General features: G+C 43.0%; 1 long non-coding RNA gene across 1 annotated transcript in view; it reads left to right on the top strand.

Annotated features, from left to right (window-relative positions):
- The first annotated feature begins 14,475 nt into the window (after window positions 1–14,475).
- Window positions 14,476–22,272, top strand: part of LOC110527454 — an 8,363-nt gene continuing 566 nt past the window's right edge. Inside the window, exons 1-2 of the long non-coding RNA XR_002474134.2 lie at window positions 14,476–14,833; window positions 21,628–22,272. The exon at window positions 21,628–22,272 is cut by the window's right edge and continues 566 nt beyond it. This is a non-coding gene — a long non-coding RNA (uncharacterized LOC110527454). The remainder of the gene's footprint in view (window positions 14,834–21,627) is intronic.

The raw sequence follows: 22,272 nt of genomic DNA, 5'->3' as shown, positions 1-22,272 counted from the left end.
CCCCGTTGGCCTGGCAAATCCACAGTAGCTCTGTGACCGATGATATTCCGACCCCGCCTTCTGCATTTGGTCAGGTTGAAGCCAGCCTCATCTACGTCTACAAAGTTGTGAGAGGGTTCACTTGATTCCAACTCCATTATACGCTATATCCCAGAACACACAGTTGAATTTGTTTTGGTAAGGAAGAGTGACATAAAATGTACATATATTGCATGTTCCTTCCACAACAATGGAAATGTGTGCAGTTTATGTTTACTGTACTATGTATCACTATAAAATGTTGCTGTAAAGTAGTTACATAGATATTTGTTTTACCTGTACGTACTGGTACCGTAGCTCCTTAACTCTGTCCTCATTCCTTTGGAATGGTACACGGTACAGCTGTTTCATACTCATCTGGTTTCTATGCAGCACCCTGTCGATGTTTGAGATGCTAACCGTATGGATGTTTTCAAAGACATCGTTGTCTTCTATAATGGTCCTTTGTATTTCCCTGAGTCTCATGGCATTGTTTGCTCGGACCATGGTGCAAATAGCCTCCTCCTGTTGAGGTGTGAAAAGGCGTCCTCTGCCACCGGTTTGAGTTAATCTTGCAGTCCTATGTGGGTAAAAAATGCAGTGATGCATCGCACACTTTCACATAGACAAAAACTATGCGAACACACATTTTACTGTAAAACATACAGGTGGGTGAATGTAAGGTGCAGTATGTATCTGTATAGAGTATATTTCTGTATGCTGTGAAATACAAGTGGACTACTGTAATATGAAGCATTGTAGGAAGTATACTGTATACTGCTTATATACAGTAACAGTGCACTGTACATTGGTGGACATACCTGTTCTCTCTTCAAAACGTTTTAACTATTGAGGACACGGTTGATCTCCCAATATTCGGCTGCACCCTTCGACCCGCCTCAGCCATTGTAAGGCCATGATTGACAACATGGTCTACAATAGTGGCCCTTATGTCATCAGATATGCGCCTATGTCCTCTTCTGCCTCTTCCTCTGTTTTGCCTTCCACCACGCATCCTTGCTCCTCTTCTTCCTCCTCTTGGCTGTTGACCCTGTTCGTTTCCTGGTCCGTCCATTATTGGAAAATTGCAACTCTGTGTTGTGGTCTGTCTATATATGCTTGCCAATTGATTCTTCATGAGATGCACCTTTGAGCAATTTAGACAACTGGTTGATTGTTGGTTGAACTAACACTTTACATTCCTTCGTGAGTGGGGGTCAATTTCACCTGCACGATTCATCAATTCACGTTTTTGTACAAAAGGTCTAATAGAAATGTGTAAAACTATGCTTGACAGTTTATGACAAATAGTTCAACAATTTTGCATGTAATGGCTTATGCAAGGAACTAATGCCTAGATGTTTTGAGGGGTAAGACTATTCAACAGAGAACCATCTACTATATTTTGATCAACATGACATGAGCAATTGATAATGTGGAAAAAAGCTGACACTTGTACATTATCAATTGCAATTTATTCAAAGAAATAAGAAATTGCTTTAATGATGTGCACAAGTGACTAGATGATTTGGAATTTGCATTTTTGATCTAAGAAATGCACCAAAATGCACCAAAAAAAACTGTATTGAATGAATTAAGCCTTGGTTAGGAGAGAGAGAGAGAGAGAGAGAGAGAGAGAGAGAGAGAGAGAGAGAGAGAGAGAGAGAGAGAGAGAGAGAGAGAGAGAGAGAGAGAGAGAGAGAGAGAGAGAGAGAGAGAGAGAGAGAGAGAGAGAGAGAGAGAGAGAGAGAGAGAGAGAGAGAGAGAGAGAGAGAGAGAGAGAGAGAGAGAGAGAGAGAGAGAGAGAGAGAGAGAGAGAGAGAGAGAGAGAGAGAGAGAGAGAGAGAGAGAGAGAGAGAGAGAGAGAGAGAGAGAGAGAGAGAGAGAGAGAGAGAGAGAGAGAAATAATGTCTATGGTCATTAAAACAACATCTTGTGGATTCACATGACCTTTGGTTCTTCTTACAGGAGAGAAAGATGATGGTCCACAACTGTTTCCTGTGACTTGTGAATAATTAATAGTTATGAATGGGTTTTAGTCTCATAGTATAATGTCCCTGTCTGAATGGATATCCCAGCATTGGCTTTAAGATCGGATAGTAGGAACAAAATACTTTTCTTCAGTAATGGCCCTCTTTTTTATATGTGCAGATCAGTAAGGGAAAGAGGATCATATTTGTATGTCTAGTCAATGGCGTGTACAGTACTAAGCATTTCCCTTGATTGGATCAACATTTATAGGTCCAATTTATAGGTCCATTTATAGGTCTTATTTTGTCATGTGATACATTTTGTTTGTACTGTTTAGAAATACCGCCATTGTATCATTTCCATTCTGTCTGAAAACCCCCAGACAAATGCTCTCACCAGAACAGAAAGCCAAACGTAGCAGAGAGAAGAGCAAGAGACCAGTCATCTCAAATATCATCCTATAGCTTGAGGTGTGCGGCTTGTGCTGCACTTTGTCGCAGATGTGCCCGCGACAGTGCTGCTGTGAAGGGTCAACCGGCTGTAAATGGCGTCGAAACGGCATTGACTACCCCCACAGGGGGCGGGGTTAAAGAGATAACCCCGGGTTCTAACCCGAACAGCGGTAGGGGCCGCCAACACTGCCGCCCTGCGACGATGTCATGATTGGATATCCGTGACACAGCTCGCACCTCAGCCATCCCCAACACAATATGGGGCTTTAATTAACCTAATCTCCACAATCACCGCATCTCCAAGACCAAGGCCGAAAATGTATGAGTTTAATGACCCTCTTTCATTCGGAGCAAAATTGCTTTTTCTAAAAGATTACGGGATTAAACTCCCTGTTTAAATCCGTAAAGTGCTCCAAACACCCCAAATATTCATTTACACATGATACAAAAGGAAGACATGAGCCACTCATAATGACTTACCTTCTAATTATTTCTAACCAGGAGCTCACCATGTTACAAGCCACTGGTCATCATACAAGAGCCTTTCTCTCTCATTATCACAGGGGACATTTACATGACATAAGACCCCGGAGACACAACAGGCTGGAAATGTATGCATGAATGAATAGGGATTGTTTTTGATCACCAATGTCGCGTCCCCGGGCTGGATTGGAAATCTCATCCCTGAGAGTTGAAAGGCAGCGCTGTTGTCAATCGGTTTCAGCTACAATGAGGCTCCCTATCTTACTGATGCTAGGCTTAATCATTTCCTGATGTTAGTGGGTCTGATGCGCGTGAGGTCTGGCTCCCATAGATATTTTCGGACTGAATAATAAATCAATAGCTGAGGAACCATCCCACCGAGCAGACAGCTTGGGCTTTCCACCAAGGTCCTCTCATGGAAGAAATGTCCTTTAAAAGGTTCCCAGAGAAGATTTTAATTGAAGGTGATCGAGCGCATTTCTCACCATGTCCTTTTTCCACCCAGCAGGTGGTAGCTTGTTCTCTGACAGGAGAGAGAAAGATTGTCTTACAGTGTGTGTGTGTGTGTGTGTGTGTGTGTGTGTGTGTGTGTGTGTGTGTGTGTGTGTGTGTGTGTGTGTGTGTGTGCGCGCGCGCATGTGCGTGCGTGCGTGCGTTCTATTCCACAATATATTGTGTTGGGTTTTAAAGGTCAGGACCAAGGGCAACAACCCACAATGAGATCTATGTGAATTCTTAGTATACTTAGGATACAGAATAGAATTCAATTGTAATTTTAGGATTAAATGTATCAACTTCATATCAGCACGACTGGAAATGTAATTCAAACCAATTTATGTCCTAATACTCCTAATATTCCAGTCAAACACCCACAGGAACAAACCCTTTTCAAAACAATACAAAATAAATGATGTTCATTAACAGTAGATGCCATTTAGCAGACTCTTTTATCCAAAGCAACTTCCAGTCGTACGTTTAACATATGGATGGTCCCCGGAATCAAAGCCACTACCCTGGCATTACAAACACCATACTCTACCAACTGAGCTACAAAGGACCAACTAATAACATAAGTAATAGAAGAGATACTGTACAATCTACACACCCCATCTTGGGAGTAGGCGTCGTGTGGTAGCAATGATAGCAACTGGCAGCGTGATTATGTGGCTATTGACTGTTCAGGCTTAAAGATAGTATTTATGACTTTCCAGTACTCACACAGTCACATAGGACTGATGTATAGCTAACACGTTAGAGGCCGACTAGGGGATCTAGTGAAACCTCTAGTTGGTCCTCACACCGAAGGGTTAGGTGTTCTTTCCCTGTGTTAGAAACTATGGCTCGTTCTACCATCGTGTTTAATTAAATAGCTCCTGATGATCCCAACAACACCTTGTGTGTGTTTATGTGTGGGAGGCTCTACAAACTACAAACAGTGAGTCACCTCCTTAAACCAGTTGAATCGAACTAAGTGTAATTCGAAAATGTAATCTACGTAATCCCCAAAAGTAATTATTTATCGTGAGAGGGCCATAAACAATAACTAGTAATGCTGCGTACTCCAAGAAAAGGCCATAATCTCACCTTTCTAGTCCTTTTTTTTTATACATTTCTGAGGTGTAGGCACTTTTGAGGACACAAGCTCAAGTGCACAGTACAAATATGTAAAAAACGATTAAATATTAAATATTTCATATGATGTGTTTCCTATTCAACAAAACAGTGTGAATATGGCTTGAAATAACTTACATACCTTCTAAATATAGTATAATCAAATGACAAAATGACTGACTATAACATTTCACCTTCCTTAACTCTCAAATACATATTTGTATGTTTATTTGTGCCTATATTCCAAAGGTCTCTCTTGATCAAAATGTCTGCCCTCCATTGGCTTCCTGAACTCATTAGGAATTCACCTTTTATCGCATATTAATCTTGTCCATGACAAACAGAAAGTGTTTTTTTTATTTAAAATCTATTAATTATTTTAGATTAATCTACAAAAATATACCTCTGAATGTGGTACCGTGATGCGCTACGATGTAAGAATTGCAGGCATGTGCTTTATCCGAGGCTGTGATCTTCTGCATGGTTCAGCCAGGAGTTGATGGACAGTCTGAAGAGCGAATTAAATGGTAGGAGGGACATCCCAGTTTCAAGTGGTTTCAGATTTCACGTCCTGCATCAGACAGGCTCAGAAAATATACCGTCTCTGTGGGAACCAGGGCTATCGCTCAATGCAATACATTTTGATCTACGGTGTCCACAGAACAATTTGTAAGGGAAAAATTGGTCGGAACCGGTACCAGAACCACGCAGGTCCCCTAAACAGGGGACTTTATATCTAAGATGTTTTAATGTCCAGTAGCACTAGGAGATCTGAATACAGTACCTAAACTGACCTTGTAGTCCCTGTGTGGGGCCAGAGGGGTTAGGCTACGAGACCCATTAAGTCCTTAAATATGACCCTTCAATCACCCTTACAGTGTATTCGGGAAAGTATTCAGACCCCTTGCCTTTTTCAACGTTTTGTTTTACGTTGCAGCCTTATTTTGAAATTCATTCAATTGTTATTTTTCTTCACCAATCTACACACAATACCCCACAATGACAATGCAAAAGCAGGTTTTTTGACATTTTTGCATAGGTAAAAAAAATAAAAATAAACTGAAATATACCATTTACATAAGTATTCAAATCAAAATCAAATCAAAATTGTATTTGTCACATTCGCTGAATACAACATTTCACCTTACAGTGAAATGCTTACTTTCAAGCCCTTAACCAACAATGCAGTTTTAAGAAAAGTAAGAGATAAGAATAACAAATAATTAAAGAGCGGCAGTAAATAACAATAGCGGGGCTAAATACAGGGGGTAGCAGTACAGAGTCAATGTGGGAACCGGTGTCGAGGTAGAATGTACAGTGCCTTGCGAAAGTATTCGGCCCCCTTGAACTTTGCGACCTTTTGCCACATTTCAGGCTTCAAACATAAACATATAAAACTGTATTTTTTTGTGAAGAATCAACAACAAGTGGGACACAATCATGAAGTGGAACGACATTTATTGGATATTTCAAACTTTTTTAACAAATCAAAAACTGAAAAATTGGGCGTGCAAAATTATTCAGCCCCTTTACTTTCAGTGCAGCAAACTCTCTCCAGAAGTTCAGTGAGGATCTCTGAATGATCCAATGTTGACCTAAATGACTAATGATGATAAATACAATCCACCTGTGTGTAATCAAGTCTCCGTATAAATGCATCTGCACTGTGATAGTCTCAGAGGTCCGTTAAAAGCGCAGAGAGCATCATGAAGAACAAGGAACACACCAGGCAGGTCCGAGATACTGTTGTGAAGAAGTTTAAAGCCGGATTTGGATACAAAAATATTTCCCAAGCTTTAAACATCCCAAGGAGCACTGTGCAAGCGATAATATTGAAATGGAAGGAGTATCAGATCACTGCAAATCTACCAAGACCTGGCCGTCCCTCTAAACTTTCAGCTCATACAAGGAGAAGAATGATCAGAGATGCAGCCAAGAGGCCCATGATCACTGGTGGTGGGAGACTCTGTCCATAGGACAACAATCAGTCGTATATTGCACAAATCTGGCCTTTATGGAAGAGTGGCAAGAAGAAAGCCATTTCTTAAAGATATCCATAAAAAGTGTTGTTTAAAGTTTGCCACAAGCCACCTGGGAGACACACCAAACATGTGGAAGAAGGTGCTCTGGTCAGATGAAACCAAAATTGAACTTTTTGGCAACAATGCAAAACGTTATGTTTGGCGTAAAAGCAACACAGCTCATCACCCTGAACACACCATACCCACTGTCAAACATGGTGGTGGCAGCATCATGGTTTGGGCCTGCTTTTCTTCAGCAGGGACAGGGAAGATGGTTAAAATTTATGGGAAGATGGATGGAGCCAAATACAGGACCATTCTGGAAGAAAACCTGATGGAGTCTGCAAAAGACCTGAGACTGGGACGGAGATTTGTCTTCCAACAAGACAATGATCCAAAACATAAAGCAAAATCTACAATGGAATGGTTCAAAAATAAACATATCCAGGTGTTAGAATGGCCAAGTCTGTGGAAAGAACTAAAAACTGCTGTTCACAAATGCTCTCCATCCAACCTCACTGAGCTCGAGCTGTTTTGCAAGGGGGAATGGGAAAAATGTTCAGTCTCTCGATGTGCAAAACTGATAGAGACATACCCCAAGCGACTTACAGCTGTAATCGCAGCAAAAGGTGGCGCTACAAAGTATTAACTTAAGGGGGCTGAATAATTTTGCACGCCAAATTTTTCCGTTTTTGATTTTTTCAGTTTTGCGCTTTTTACGGACCTCTGAGACTATCACAGTGCAGGTGCATTTATACGGAGACTTGATTACTCACAGGTGGATTGTATTTATCATCATTAGTCATTTAGGTCAACATTGGATCATTCAGAGATCCTCACTGAACTTCTGGAGAGAGTTTGCTGCACTGAAAGTAAAGGGGCTGAATAATTTTGCACGCCCAATTTTTCAGTTTTTGATTTGTTAAAAAAGTTTGAAATATCCAATAAATGTCGTTCCACTTCATGATTGTGTCCCACTTGTTGTTGATTCTTCACAAAAAAATACAGTTTTATATGTTTATGTTTGAAGCCTGAAATGTGGCAAAAGGTCGCAAAGTTCAAAGGGGCCGAATACTTTCGCAAGGCACTGTACATGTAGGTAGAGTTATTAAAGTGACTATGCATAAATAATAATAACAGAGAGTAGAAGCAGCGTAGAAGGGGGTGGGGGGCAGTGAAAATAGTCTGGGTGACCATTTGATTAGGTGTTCAGGAGTCTTATGGCTTGGGGGTAGAAGCTGCTTAGATGCTTCTTGGACCTAGACTTGGCGGTCCGGTACCTCTTGCCGTGTGGTAGTAGAGAGAACAGTCTATGACCCAAGCTCTGTTAGGTTTGACAGCTATTTTCAAGTCTCTCCAGAGATGTTCCATCGGGATCAAGTCCGGGCTCTGGCTAGGCCACTCAGAAACCTTTCCCAAAGCCACTCCTGCATTTTCTTGGCTGTGTGCTTAGGGTCATTGTCCTGTTGGAAGGTGAACCTTTGCCCCAGTCTGAGGTCCTGAGCGCTCTGGAGCAAGTTTTCATCAAGAATCTCTCTGTACTTTGCTCCATTTTTCCCTCATCCTGACAAGTCTCCCAGTCCCTGCCACTGAAAGACATCCCCACAGCATGATGCTGCCAACACCATGCTTCACAGTAGGGATGGTGCCAGGTTTCCTCCAGACGTGACGCTTGGCATTCAGACCAAATAATTCAATGTTGGTTTTATCAGACCAGAGAATCTTGTTTCTCATGGTCTGAGAGTCCTTTGGGTGCCTTTTGGCAAACTCCAAGTGAGCTGTCATATGCCTTTTACTGAGGAGTGGCTTCCGTCTGGCCACTTTAACATAAAGGCCTGATTGGTGAAGTGCTGCAGTGATGGTTGTCCTTCTGGAAGGTTCTCCCATCTCCACAGATGAACTCTGGAGTTCTCTCAGAGTGACCATAGGGTTATTGGTCACTTCCCTGACCAAGGCCTTTCTGCCCCGACTGATCAGTTTGGCCAGGCGGCCAGCTCTTGGAAGAGTCTTGGTGGTTCCAAACTTCTTCCATTTACAAACAATGGAGGCCACTGTGTTCTTGGGGACCTTCAATACTGCAGAATGGTTTTGGTACCCTTCCCCAGATCTGTGCCTCAACACAATCCTGTCTTCAATCAATCAATCAATCAAATGTATTTTTGAAGCCCTTTTTACATCAACCGATGTCACAAAGTGCTATACAGAAACCCAGCCCTAAAACCTCAAACAGCAAGCAATGCAGATGTAGAAGCATGTTACAGCCTTAGTCTTGGAGCTCTGTGGACAATTCCTTTGACCTCATAGCTTGGTTTTTGCTCTGACATGCACTGTCAACTGTGGGGCCATATATAGACAGATGTGTGCCTTTTCCAATCAAATCACATCCAATCAAATGAATTTACCGCAGGTGGACTCCAATCAAGATGTAAAATTTCAAGGATGATCAATGGAAACAGGATGCATCTTAGCTCAAGTTCGAGTTTCATAGCAAAGGGTCTGAATGCTTATGTAAATAAGGTATTTCTGATTTTCACTTTGTCATTATGGGTTATTGTGTGTAGATTGATGAATAATTGTTTTATTCAATGCATTTTAGAATAAGGCTGTAACGTAACAAAATGTGGAAAAAGTCAAGAGGTCTGAATACTTTCTGAATGCACTGTATATCACACCTCAGTCTTTCTGGTGAGTGCTGTGTACATGATCTATACTCTAGGGACGACGGTCCAATTTGCAAAACAAAATAGATAGGCAATCTCTCAGAGGTCAAGCCACGTCATGCTTTCCCACATACGCGGCCCAGCAAATAAAATGTGTTCATCACAGCCCCTCATTGTGTGAATGTATGAATACATCTAGGTCCCACGTGGAACTGAAAGAAAAACTGGGTATGGCAACATTCGGTATGGAGCCGATATGATAAGACAGAGTGGCTGGGGGTGTGGGGTGGTGACTCTGTGCGTGTTTGGGGAGGTAGAGAAGGTCCTGGGAGGTCCTGGGGGGCCTCTTCCTCTCTCAATGCCCAGAAATGAAGAGGGAGCCTGGGGAGTTTTATCTCCCAACCCCTGGCGCTGTGCTGGAGATGCCAGGTGCGGCGCTCTGCATTCAAAGAGACCCAGTAGATACAGAGGTGGCATTTTAGCATTGAAAAGGCGGGGGAGGGGGGAGGGGGGGGGGGGGGCAGAAGAGATGGGGGGGTCGGGGGGGAGCAAGGCTGAATGGAGGGGCCGGATGCCCGTACTCACAGGGGAACTGGGGATACGAACCCTCCCCTTTACAAACGGCAGCTCAGCCCCGGCTTCCTTAAAAGGTGAGTAGCAATATAATTAGAAAGATAAACCCGATGAACGCGGGGATCCTGAGATAAGCGCTAATGAGAAGGAGATGGAGGAGGCAGGATAGAGAGGGGGGAGGGAAGGAGGGAGAGTGGGTGAGAAAGAAAGGGATAGACAGGGAGGGAGGGAGGGAGGGAGGGAGGGAGGGAGGGAGGGAGGGAGGGAGGGAGGGAGGGAGGGAGAGAGAGAGGGAGGGAGATGGAAAGAGAGAGAGTGAGAGAGAGAGAAAGAGAGCCTGTGAGAAAGAGAAAGAAAGAGAGATAGAGAGAGAGAACGAGAGGAAAAGAGGGAGGGAGGATGGGATGGAGGGAGGGAGGCAGACAGCCCAAAGGGTTATTAGTGCGAGATGACACTCTGGAGGAGGGCAGGGCCACCAATCTGATCTCTCTTCCCTCCCGCTGGTAGAGACTCCTTTATTTCCATCTGGGTACAACATCCACACACTGTGAGGTGTCACTGATTATCTATATCACCCCTTAGAAAGGCCATCAGACGCCCCCTGACTGCTCCCATGGAAGGCCATCACCTGCCTCACACTGGCCCCCCTTGCCCTTACTGCCCCTGGTGACGTCATCAAAGAGGGACAAAAGATAATCGGTTCATCAGAGGAACAATATTTAATACCGAACCAGTAATTGTATCGATAAGAACGGCCAAACTGGTTGAGCTACCAGAAATAAGATGATCAATCAATGTTGGAGTCTCCGGTCACCTGTTTTAGCTTGTGCATTAATCCAATCACATTATAAGAGAATATAATGGATTTGTGCACTCTAACAGAAAATGGCTTTGATACCACATACAATTAGCAAAAGAGTTGGGGAATCATAGCCATATCAACATAATGGGAAATAGCCCAAGGATTTGAAATGAGTTAGAGAAGGAAGTAGTAAATATGAATGGAAAGTTTTTCCACTTTAATTTATTATATTAGGATAGACCATTCATCAAAAAAATTGAAGTGAACATGTTTGTATTGATTTTCATCTGTTGTTTAAGCTTCATTTCCCTCAAACTACTGTATTTTTTCTCTCAGTTCTCCTCTTGTAGAAAGCATTGGAGTCAATAATGACCAGGTTAACCACTAATGTGGGATATGTTATGCCATTAGGGGATACTTCGTCACACATTTTGTTTGAATTTAAATGTATGAGTGTTTCACATTAAAAAAATTGTGCTGGTGCGTTTTAAATACGGTTTCAATCTTTTCACCTAGTAGACATTAAAATAGACTAGAGGAAGCATTAATTTACAGTACAGTAGTCTCTCGCCCACTTGCTCTCTCTCTCTCTCTCTCTCTCTCTCTCTCCCTCTCTCCCTCTCGCTCTCTTCCCCCCCTCTCTCTCTCTCTCTCAAAAACCCATTCAAAATCCCATAATTTCATAGCACAACAGAGAAAGAGGTCAAAAATGGAAAACCAAAACCCATTATTAAACATGGTGCCTCTTATAATTACAAGAAAGCTTCTCCCACCCTCTATAGCCCCATATCCTAATACTCCAAAAGTGTCGACTCAGCCCCTACTAATTCCTAATGCCTAATGCAGCCGTAACGATGAATGTTTGGGCCCTGTATACAGACAGATCTACTTCTTTCCCCAGGCTTGATCTCACAATGCATAATCTCTTCATATTCCTGCGCTCGTCAGCGCGTGACCTCCACAGGCCAGCGCTCACCGAATGACAGCGCGCTCATCTCCGCCTTGCCATGCTGTGTTAAATTCATGAACACGCCACACACACACTCACACACACATCTCCGGTGTAATGCTTGCGCTTTGACACCCCCCAATTGCAAGCCCGCATCACAAAAATACATCTCAAACAGGGGTTGTCTTGTGTGGTTTTCTGTAGGGGCGAAAGAGAAAGAAAGGCAAAACACCCACATCTTTCGGTGGAGGTGCATCGAGTGTGTCGTCGGCTTTGATGATTTACTTTTGAATTGTTGTTCCTGTGAGAGGGGGATGATTTGTAAGGAGTTGGAAAGAGACCCAAACACATCAAGAGGTCTTTGATTTTGGATAGCAAAACAAACAAGTCGGTGTTTTATTTTTTTGTTGCGTTTCTCTCTAACTTGGGTTGGGCGTGCTATGTTCACTAGAGCATCCAGTAAGGCAAGTTTGCCCTTTCAAAAGCAGTGAGAGTGAGTTCTACTTCAATTAGCTTAAAACAGAAAGGGCCCTAACCTGAAAACGCTACTGGACTCACTTAAGGGAAGAAAGGAGGGATAAAGGGAAAGATAAAGAAAACAGTTGAGAAGCCCTCTGTCGGCAAGCAGGAGAGAATTTAGCTTGCAAATCATCACCCTGATGCCGCAGACAGTCTCTCTCCCCCTCTCCCTTTCTTTCTCTCTCTCTCTCTCTTTCTCGCTCTCTCTCGCTTCTCTCTCTTTTTCACCATCTCTCTCTTCCTCAAACCTCGTTCTCTCTTTCTCGCTCTCTCTCTTTCTATCTCCTGCTCTCGCTCTCTCTTTCTTTCTCTAAGCCAGCTGGAAAGGCTGTTTCAGTCCTGTTTCTGTTACGGGGGTTATCTGACCTCACCATCGCCACTAATCCGGCTTAGTTCACTTAATGATGCCACTTGTGGTGCCCCGAATGCCGCCGAGAAGTCTATAAACTGCTTCCATTAAAATGCAAATCCAACGGGAAGGAGAAAAGCCAAGTGACACAAAAGTGGGAGAATTCGGCCATAGAGCCTCGCCGCGTCAGGCTAGCCCCGGCGCGCTCGCTGCAAATACTCCTATAATAACTGATGCACTGATTATCATTCCGCCGGCACATTGCTGATGAAATAGCTCGAGAACACAACGAGAAGGAGACAAATAAGAGAAAGAAAATCCCAACCTATTTCATCTTGGAGGGGACTCATACATTTTTTTTTGTTGTTGTCAGGAAATGAACAAATGGTTATCAATGTAACGAGGGAAATCTCCTATCTATAGGGTCCCAGGTTTTTCTTGCTGATATTATTTGCTCCATATAACACAGGAAATGAATTTTCTGTACGGCGATGGCTCCTCACCTTCCCTTACACATTTCTACTTCCCCGTTTTATCTGGATGTCCCTTACAGAGAGGATTCTTTTCCTCTCTCTCTCTCTCTTTGATTCAGAGTAGTTGTCCCGAACAATAACACGCCTTCCACATAAAGACAGCCCTGCGGTGCAATGCACTAGTTTCAATTGACAGAATTATGTGTTGGAAGAATTCCTCTAGTTTTTGAGCAGGGATTCGGTATTATACAGTCTACCTGTGTGTGTGTGTGTGTGTGTGTGTGTGTGTGTGTGTGTGTGTGTGTGTGTGTGGGTGGTGGTGGTGGTAGTTTTAACAGGTTCCATATTTATTGTAGACAACACATACTCTTAAATCAACTTCAGCATTTGCTTGTAACAACAGGATATTACACAGTAATATCGTGCGTGTGTGTGTGTGTGTGTGTGTGTGTGTGTGTGTGTGTGTGTGTGTGTGTGGGTGGTGGTGGTGGTAGTTTTAACAGGTTCCATATTTATTGTAGACAACACATACTCTTAAATCAACTTCAGCATTTGCTTGTAACAACAGGATATTACACAGTAACTGTACGGCCAAAGAAAGTATTTCCCTGGTAAATAGCCCCAGTCTTTGACACCAGAGATATACACCTTTATGATGATTACCTACTATAGCCTACAAATGTTTCTTGAGCACAAACACATGCGTATCATTGAAATGGCCTCACAGCCACATCATGTTTTATAACAGAAAAATGAAACATCAAACACTTCTGTTGGTTCGATCTGTTTATGTCGCGACTTCCACCGAAGTCGTTTCCTCTCCTTGTTCGGGCGATGTTCGGCGGTCGGCGTCACCGGTCTTCTAGCCATCGTCAATCCACTTTTCATTTTCCATTTGTTTTGTCTTGTTTTCTTACACACCTGATTTCCATTTTCATCATTAATTGTTGTGTATTTAACCCTCTGTTCCCCCCATGTCCTTGTGTGGAATTGTTTGTTTGTAAGTGCTTGTACGCTATGTTACTGGTGCGCGTCGGGTTTTGTACCCGTGTAGGTTCTTTCTGTATTGCCTTCGGCAACCCTTACAGTTTATAATATCTTAGACCATTGTCCATTATTCAATGAAGGAAATGAAAAAAAAAATGTACGTACTTTTGTTTTTTGAAGAGAAAAAAAACCCAAGGCAGCAGAGGTTAATTTTGTCATGCTTCGTAATTATTGAAGTCTTGAATTCATTAATTCATGGCTCATTCTCTTTGGGCTTTTGTTCCACAGCTACAGTATATCTGTCACAGCAACACTAAAAGTAATGGAATGAGTGTTAACACTTCAAATTTGACTGATTTCTCACTTTAAAACTCACTGTCCAATGTTGTCGATCTATGAAATTGAAATCGCTGAGTATTTTTCAAAGAAGAAATGCAACATTTCTTTATACATACTTTCTGTCCACTGTTTCAGACAAACTCATTTAAATAATTGTAAATAATTGAAATACATTTCTGACCTGATTCTGGTGCTTGTTTTAGTGCGTGGGAAGTCATGCCTCTCTGGGCTCTCTATCTATCTATCACATTAGGTCAGAGAACAGGGTGAGAGTCGTTGTGGGCCCCTGACTCTGGCTGCTGGGTCACTGGCCAAAAGACCCAGACACACTCTCACCACGGGGGAATGTTCTGCTTTACGCCCGGCAGCCACGCGGCGCCTCTTAGAGGAAAATTGTGGAGAGCTTCATCGTTAATCGACAATACACGGACTCTATTTTGAAAAAAAAATGAAAAAAACGATTTATGTCGTTCATGCTAGACGTAAACGTAAGAGGCAGTGTTTTGGAAGGTGAAGTCGTGGACAATGTTTTGGATGGATAGCCTGCCACGCTGCCTCTGTGACAGTTAGTTGTGGTCACAGCACAAGAAGATGAGAGGCTTTATTGAGGTTTGTGTAATCTAAAGGTATGTAAAGTTTGTTATATCCATAAGTATTCGACATTGTGTCAAATAAATACATTCTGAGGGTATTGATGGTAAAAGCAGTATACTGTGCCGGCGTATAGGTTCAATTATGCAAGTGTGAAATAGGCTATGTTATAAATGTAATTCCCAATATGAACATTCTTGGCAAGAGATTTGCACCATTTCCTAATGTTACAGATAAATGAAGACATATTCCCAAAGATGTGCTAGAATATATAGTCACTCATTCTTGTGGCCTGATAAATGCCACTAAACAACATTCTCCAAAAGAAACATCTCTTTCTATAAGAAAATGGCTGACAAACCGTACAACTACTCACAGTCAACAGCAACAACAAAAAATCACGAACAATACAAAACAATTACGTCTCCATCTTATATGTGTTGTTTTGTGTGATTTCAGAAACTAATTTAGCTGAAAATGGTACTTGCCATTGGTATACACATGTACGTGCAGGTGTTACCACTGAACAAAAGACGAGCGCTGGACCTAAAACAGCTGTAGAGCAGAATCGGAGTCCGAGTGTCTTATGACAGTGATACTAAATACTGAAGTGTATAAACTCCTGAGCTAGGCCCTGTAAATCACTCATGTCAGCGAGGGCTGTCGGCAGACACTGAGACCACTCACGTTGATCAAAAGATACCAAAGGTCAAATAGCAAATCCTCTCTCTTTCAACCCCACATCAGGAGTCCGGAACGCTGTAATCCAGGTAAATTACTGGTGTGTTGCTATTCTGATCTCTATTTCTCTGACTGGATTTACTAATAAAGTATTAATCCTTTGAATCATTCAACCCTCTATTTGAAACATAGTAAATCTTTATTTTACCATATTCATTAAACCTTTATTTGTCCAATTGCCATGTAATATGTAATAACCTATGTAATAATACTATATCTGTGTATTTACTCTAGTAACAACATTGCATTTGTATGCTGGTACTTAGACATTTAGTAACTTTCTGTGCAAATGCATTAGTGTGTTACTGCACAGGTATAAACGCAAGTCAACTTTTCCATCTGCGGTCATGATGCTAAAATGAGGACAAAACCAGGAGAGAATCAGGATATAAATGGCATTGGGTCAAATATGTAAACACAAATAGAGTCCACTCCAACAGAGATCCCTTTTCAAATAGAGATCCGGCTAATTTCAGATAGATGACACCTCACAACGCTGTATTGAGCCAAGTTCAATCACAATCATAAACCTTACAAGATAAAATATGGAATAGGCGTTGCATGATCTTTGCCGATATAGAGGCTGGGCTAAACGTCCATCTGGTTCAAGACGCTGTATGTGAGAGCTGAAAAGTCTAGTGTTAAGGGACGAGACGACTCGAGGAGAAGACTAAAGAGAGGGAGAGCATCTGCTGGTGGTCATGGTGAATTCTAGCCTTCCTCAGGCCCCCCTGCTCTTTGAGAACGCACCGGGGTGAAAGAGACTTGGCAACGCGCCACCATTCCCCCGTCTCATTTTCATCTGCTACATTCATCATATCTTTGTGTCATCCCTCTCTCTCCCCTTTTTCTCTTCCCTTGTTGGCAACCCCGGGGTCTCAAAGGGGTCTGACTCGACTCAGGAAGTAAATAAAAGGGAATCAGCCGGACCACACTGGATAAAGGGTGTTTGATCCCAGGGTCTAAACAACCCCTTGGGATGGCGCTCACTCTCCATTGGTCGGTTGACATCACATCTTTCCCATCTGCCCCGGTGGCAGGGAGAGTCTGTACCTCTGTGTGGTCCAGACAGGAGAGGAAGAGCCCCCCCCCCCCCCCCCCCTTTAACCTCTGTTTCCAACCTCTCGATGGTCTAAACTCTTAGATCCCATGACCCTCCCCCCGATACGATCTTCTCTTGCACATGCTCTAACAGTGTGTGTGAACGGTTGTCTTTGAATGCTCTCAGGAACTGAGGGAGCTAAAGCAGGGAGCAAAGCAGATTAACTTGAAGACAACTTCGTGCCAAAAGAGAATGGTTATTATGGCCAGCTAATGGCTCTCCAGCCATCTTGTCTATATTGACACATATACAATTACAAATAAATCAACATTAAAGGTAGAATATTTATGGATGAACGATGAATGATCTTACAAAGTATTTCAAGAAAAATTTTGGAAACCATCCAAGAGTTTTGATAGAAGGTATCAATTAAAGCACATTGGACCAGATTTATCATATATCCTTATGTTGATTCAACCCACTGTTATAAGTGGTTTTGCTAAGAATTCTGGGTGAAGAGGAATCGTCGGTTGGTTTCTAAATCAAACAGGGCTCCATCACCTCCCTGTCGTGGCCCCGCTCTGTTTCCAGGCTGGTGCTGGGGACGGGGCCTCCTAAAAGGGCACCAGGAGCCAGAGAAGACAAAGGCAGGGTGTTTGCATGTTAAAGGAGACGTTAGAGGGGATGAAGGCGTCTCGCCTAAAGGAGCGGGTCGATGTCTCTGCAGCACCCTGGTTAGGGGCGATAAGGCGAACACAAGCCAAGGCGTCCGACAGTGGAAGATGTATCTGGGATTAATTCGGCATTGTGCCCCGCCCAGCCCCGCCCAGCCCCGCCCAACAACACCTTGGGTCTATGGCATGGGGAAGCAGCCTGCCAGTCTCCCCAGTCACTGTTTAGGAAAGTCGGTAACCCTTTACCTTTCAACTGTCACCCCCCTGAGCCACAACGCTGGTCCAAACTGTCACCAACGTTTTAGAGTCCCAAAGACAACATGTCCACGCAACTCGGCCACAAAGACGTCAACAGTCACATCGTACACACAGTATTCTGCTTTCCTTTTGTGCTGTTGGTTAGAGGGACTTTGTTGACTCCGGGGTCAATGTCTGCGGGTATGATATGACAATGCAACGCAGTAGTTGCATTGTCAAAGCGTATAATACCGTGGTTAGAAGACACGTCTATGTGGTAGACTAGAAATAGGCAAAACAAGATGGGAAAGGTCAAAGAGCAATAAAGACAAGACATTGGATATACAAAATAGTGTGACTTTCTTGACACCAGGGTCAGTGTCTCTAGTTCTAATAGCTGTTGTGAAATGCTGGCATCATGGTTTATTGTGAAGGCTTACTATCACAATTTAAAGACCTGGTCATGGACTAGAATATAAATAGGCAAAACAATTAGACATCCATGTCATCGGATGCAGAACATATCAATATAATTGTAGCCCTTTCCTGCTGTCAAATTACCTACTGGATTAATGGTTGGAATGTTATTCATATTTTTCACAATTAATCAATATTATGTTTTAAATAATTCGGAAATTCCGGTTTTTCTATGTCAAACGGTTTTGTTATATTTCAGTCTTCTGTGATGTATATAAAGTGTAATATTGGGATGCAAACTCAAAATGTAATACATTTCAACTCGATATCTGACATGGTATAGTTGTCTTCTTTTATTAAGCCCATAACCACGTGTGTGAGGTGTGAAACTTTTGTTTCACAGTAGATTAGTTTAAGACGACCGAGAATCACTCTGCGTGACCCTGATTTAGACCACTGCAGTAATTAACCTTCTGAAACATAATATTTGGCCTAAAGCGAAAGTGAGTAGAACATAGGGTTTTTACAATTATCTCATTAAAATATATGACAGCACATATTCAATAAAAAAATGAATAGCGATATCAGAGAAAAAATATAATATAGTTTGATTGGCATGTTACAACTTCTAAATGTATTTGCACAAAAAATGCTAATGTTACGTAGTTGTCTAATAAACGGGAATTTTGACTTTCCCCCATTACCCAAAGCTGTGGTTTCATGTGTTGGAGGAGAAGCCAACATATTATTATGATATTCGACTGAATCACTGCTTCTCAGGAAGAAAGCATGCCGAATGTGTTTTCATAATTTCCAAGTGTCCTTCGAGCCTCACTTTTCCTCAGAAACATGTTATCCATATTAGCTCTGAGCATCACAGACTAGATGAGACCGTGTGAGAGAAAATTAAATCCTCTAAATCTTCTCTACAACTTAAACCTAAATGCACTGTCTAAGTATGGTTTCACATCCCCTTCTCTCTCTCTTTCTTTCTCTCTCTCTCTCTCTCTCTCTCTCTCTCTCTCTCTCTCTGTCTGTTTAACATTTTCTTCAGGGGCCTCATTCCTTCTTCTTTTGTGTGTGTTGTAGTCCTCTATTGGCCCTGTTTTTGTCCCAGTGAGTCTTCAGTTAGTCTTCTAATGTGTCGAGGCATGTCCATCCTAAGCCGGGGCCATGGTGGCAGAACAGGGCAGATGGTTGCCAGGGAGGCTCAGTGCCTCACGGCCACGCTTCGCCCGCGGACAATGGCAGAGCTGGGGCCACGCCGTGGCACCAAGCCGCGCAGCAATAATGCCGGCGCCGCTGAGGGTTGCGACCTGGAAACGGGGACGACTGTGATAACAGCTTGGCGGAGCGGCGGTAGGCCGCGGCGGGGTGGATATCTCGCCGTCCGTGTCAATGTCGCCATGTCGAATCCCGTGAATGTCACTGTCCTTCCGGCACCTCTCACCCTGTCCACCCGCAATCTAAGACTCCCATCTGATGAAAACAGCTTTGTACTTTGATCGGTGCTGAAATCTGAAATCACAGATGATTTTCCTGATTTATTGCATAGTTCTAATTTTAGCTGTTTCAAACGTCTCCAGGAATGTAAAGCGTTCTGGATTTCATGAAGATACATTTTTTCATGTATAAAAATCAAGGACATATGATGAGTCGTCTTTACCCCACTTTTACTTCAAATCTGCCTGTTCTCGATATGTAGTTATGTAGCATCATTGGCACTCTATGCAGTGTTTGAGAAAATATTCTAATCAAATGCGACATTTACCATTCACTGCATTCGAACACCACACACACACACACACACACACACACACACACACACACACACACACGCGCGCGCGCTCTCCGCAGCACAGTAACAGTGGGTAACATGAACAGACTGCAGGGTTGGCACCCACTCTTACAGGAGTAATACAACTAATGGACCACTTTCAGAACTCCTGGGAAGAATATCAAATGATGTCAACCATGTCATAACCCTGCTCCTGGTTTTACAGCCATAAATCACTTGTCTTCTTATTTTGGAGGGAAAACAATGTTGAAGTTATCTGAGGGTATTAGAAGTCCTCAGAGTAAGGAAATTAATTTTGGAGAGACTGAAAAGCCGAGAAAAAGTCTGGTGTGGTCATGGACATGGCATTTTAGCAGCCCAATGAAATGATCGTGAAGCTCAACATTAAAAGCGCCTTGTGTCTATTTCATGCAGGGATCCTCTGGGCCATCTCCCTGGATCCTGAGTCCAATAGCTCGCCTTGAAATAAAGATTGCATGCAGCTAAAACGGAGTTGTTGACTTTTTTGACGTACGTCTTGAAGCACGTGTCTGGCTTTTCGGCGCTAATATGAATACTTATTTAATCATCTGAAATGAAGAGGAAAGTTTTGAGGAAGACTGCGTTCAGGTCTCAGATAAATAGTTCCTTCAAATATCTAAACGGTGTCAAGAGGCTCTCACTTCTGTAAGTCCAGGCTGTATATCCCCTTAAAGGCCACCCTCCATCACGTGTTGAGGACTTTAATATCATTAGGCTACAGCACTGCTTATGTGAAGCACTCAGGAGAGCTGACCGTTGAGACTGACCGTTGATGCGCCACAGTTGCTCAGCAGGGTAACGGTCAGAGAGCTCTGTCATTAAATGAGGAACCTCCATGTCGGCTCAGAGGGGGGAGGGTGGTCTCTCGAATCCTCTTTCCTCTATTACCCCCCTGGCCATTCAGCCCTGTGACTGATGATGTCCCCCTCCTGTGGCAGCCGACAACAGAGCACAAGAGACCCCACAAAAGGCACTCTGGGTAAAACAAAACCTCTCTAATTGTGCCTTTGAACCGGTCGATGAACCAGCGGGCCGGTTGGCTGGTGGTCGGTCCCAGGAGTCGGCATGTCGAAAGGCTTCGGTTTGGGGTGCTGTTGTGTGGGGAGCGAAGGCAGGACGTGGCCCTATCCAGGGCCATGATAGATGGGGGACGCTTGTGGCCTGGTGCGGACACAGACACTCAGGCGATTTGTTCCCATTGTTGGGTGGTATTGTGGGGCAGACCTGATGATGTGTGGGGTTAAATGGTGACAGCTGATGGTGCCATACAGGGAGAAACACAACCAGTCATTGAAGTTTATATGAATAAATACATCACACATCTGAACAGCTGTGACTTATTTTCATTTCCGGTATTATTATAGTAGGGCGTCTCCATGAACAGGTATTATTTCAGTAGAAAACTAGTGCAAATGGCACTAATACATCAGTGTTATATATGTATGAAAAATGCATTAGATTTAATATCTAGCTTATTAAACCAGAACTACACAGTTTAAATATTTTCATCAGAATCCTGCTTTCCTGCCTTGGCCATATTGAACTGTCAGGTGAACAGACTAGAAGCAGCTTCAGAAAATAATCAAATGACCCTTAGAACCCAGCAGGACAGAAAGCCACTAATATTTCCTCAGTCCAGATTTAACCTACGACTCACTTGGCACTTGCGTGGAGGACTTGTTTCTCCTGCATGAAATCACGTTTTCCAGTTCGCACAATCTTCTCCATTTAAATACAAAACATATTTTGTTTCATAGTGTTGCAAAATTGGTTATGATGATCCCAAAAATTGGTACAATTTTCACCATTACGGTGTCCATATTAGGACAGCCTTTACATTAAAAATGTGTGTTTTAAGTTAGGAGCTAATTGTGTTCTTTAATTGTATTCTTTCCCCAGGGCTCTCCCTCAACCCTTTGCCATCCCGATTAGTTGTTGCTGTGAAAATTGAACAGCCTTGCTGGTGTGAGTGCTATGGCGCTGCAGTGTCAGACAGACAGAGACAGGGTGGCAGTCTGCTCCTCTACCGCAGGCCCCTTACTGAGCGCTGCTGTGCTCTCTCAAACCACTAGAACGTGCTCTTCAACAGATTATCCACACAGTCCTCCCTCTCTCATCTCCCTCTCCTCGAGAGCAGGGCCTTGCCCTAGGCTCTGCTTCTAATTTGTAAAAGAGGCAGAAAGAATGCAATTTCTAACTGTGAAAGCAGTGTAAAACCAACACAGACGGTACTCCCAAGGTTCTAGCGCCAGAGCCGGTATGGTATAAACATTCATAGACTGGGTCCATCCGGCCAGCACTGGACCCTGTACCTCGATATCCCCAGCAGGACTAAAGCCTTACTGCTGGATTCCCATAACACCGAGCTCTGGAAACAGAGAGGATGATGATGATGATGATGATGTACAATACAGAACAGCCATACATTGATTTTGTGAAAAAAATATGATTATTATTAAAGACTTATTATGATTGTTGAAGATAATGATATTTCTACAACATAGGGAAAACCATGGAAATAGTTTGACATAGTAATTGTATTTC

This window comes from Oncorhynchus mykiss, chromosome 7 (assembly GCF_013265735.2).
Source record: "Oncorhynchus mykiss isolate Arlee chromosome 7, USDA_OmykA_1.1, whole genome shotgun sequence".
Classification (NCBI taxonomy): Eukaryota; Metazoa; Chordata; class Actinopteri; order Salmoniformes; family Salmonidae; genus Oncorhynchus; species Oncorhynchus mykiss.
This window is presented reverse-complemented; position numbering and strand designations above follow the sequence as displayed.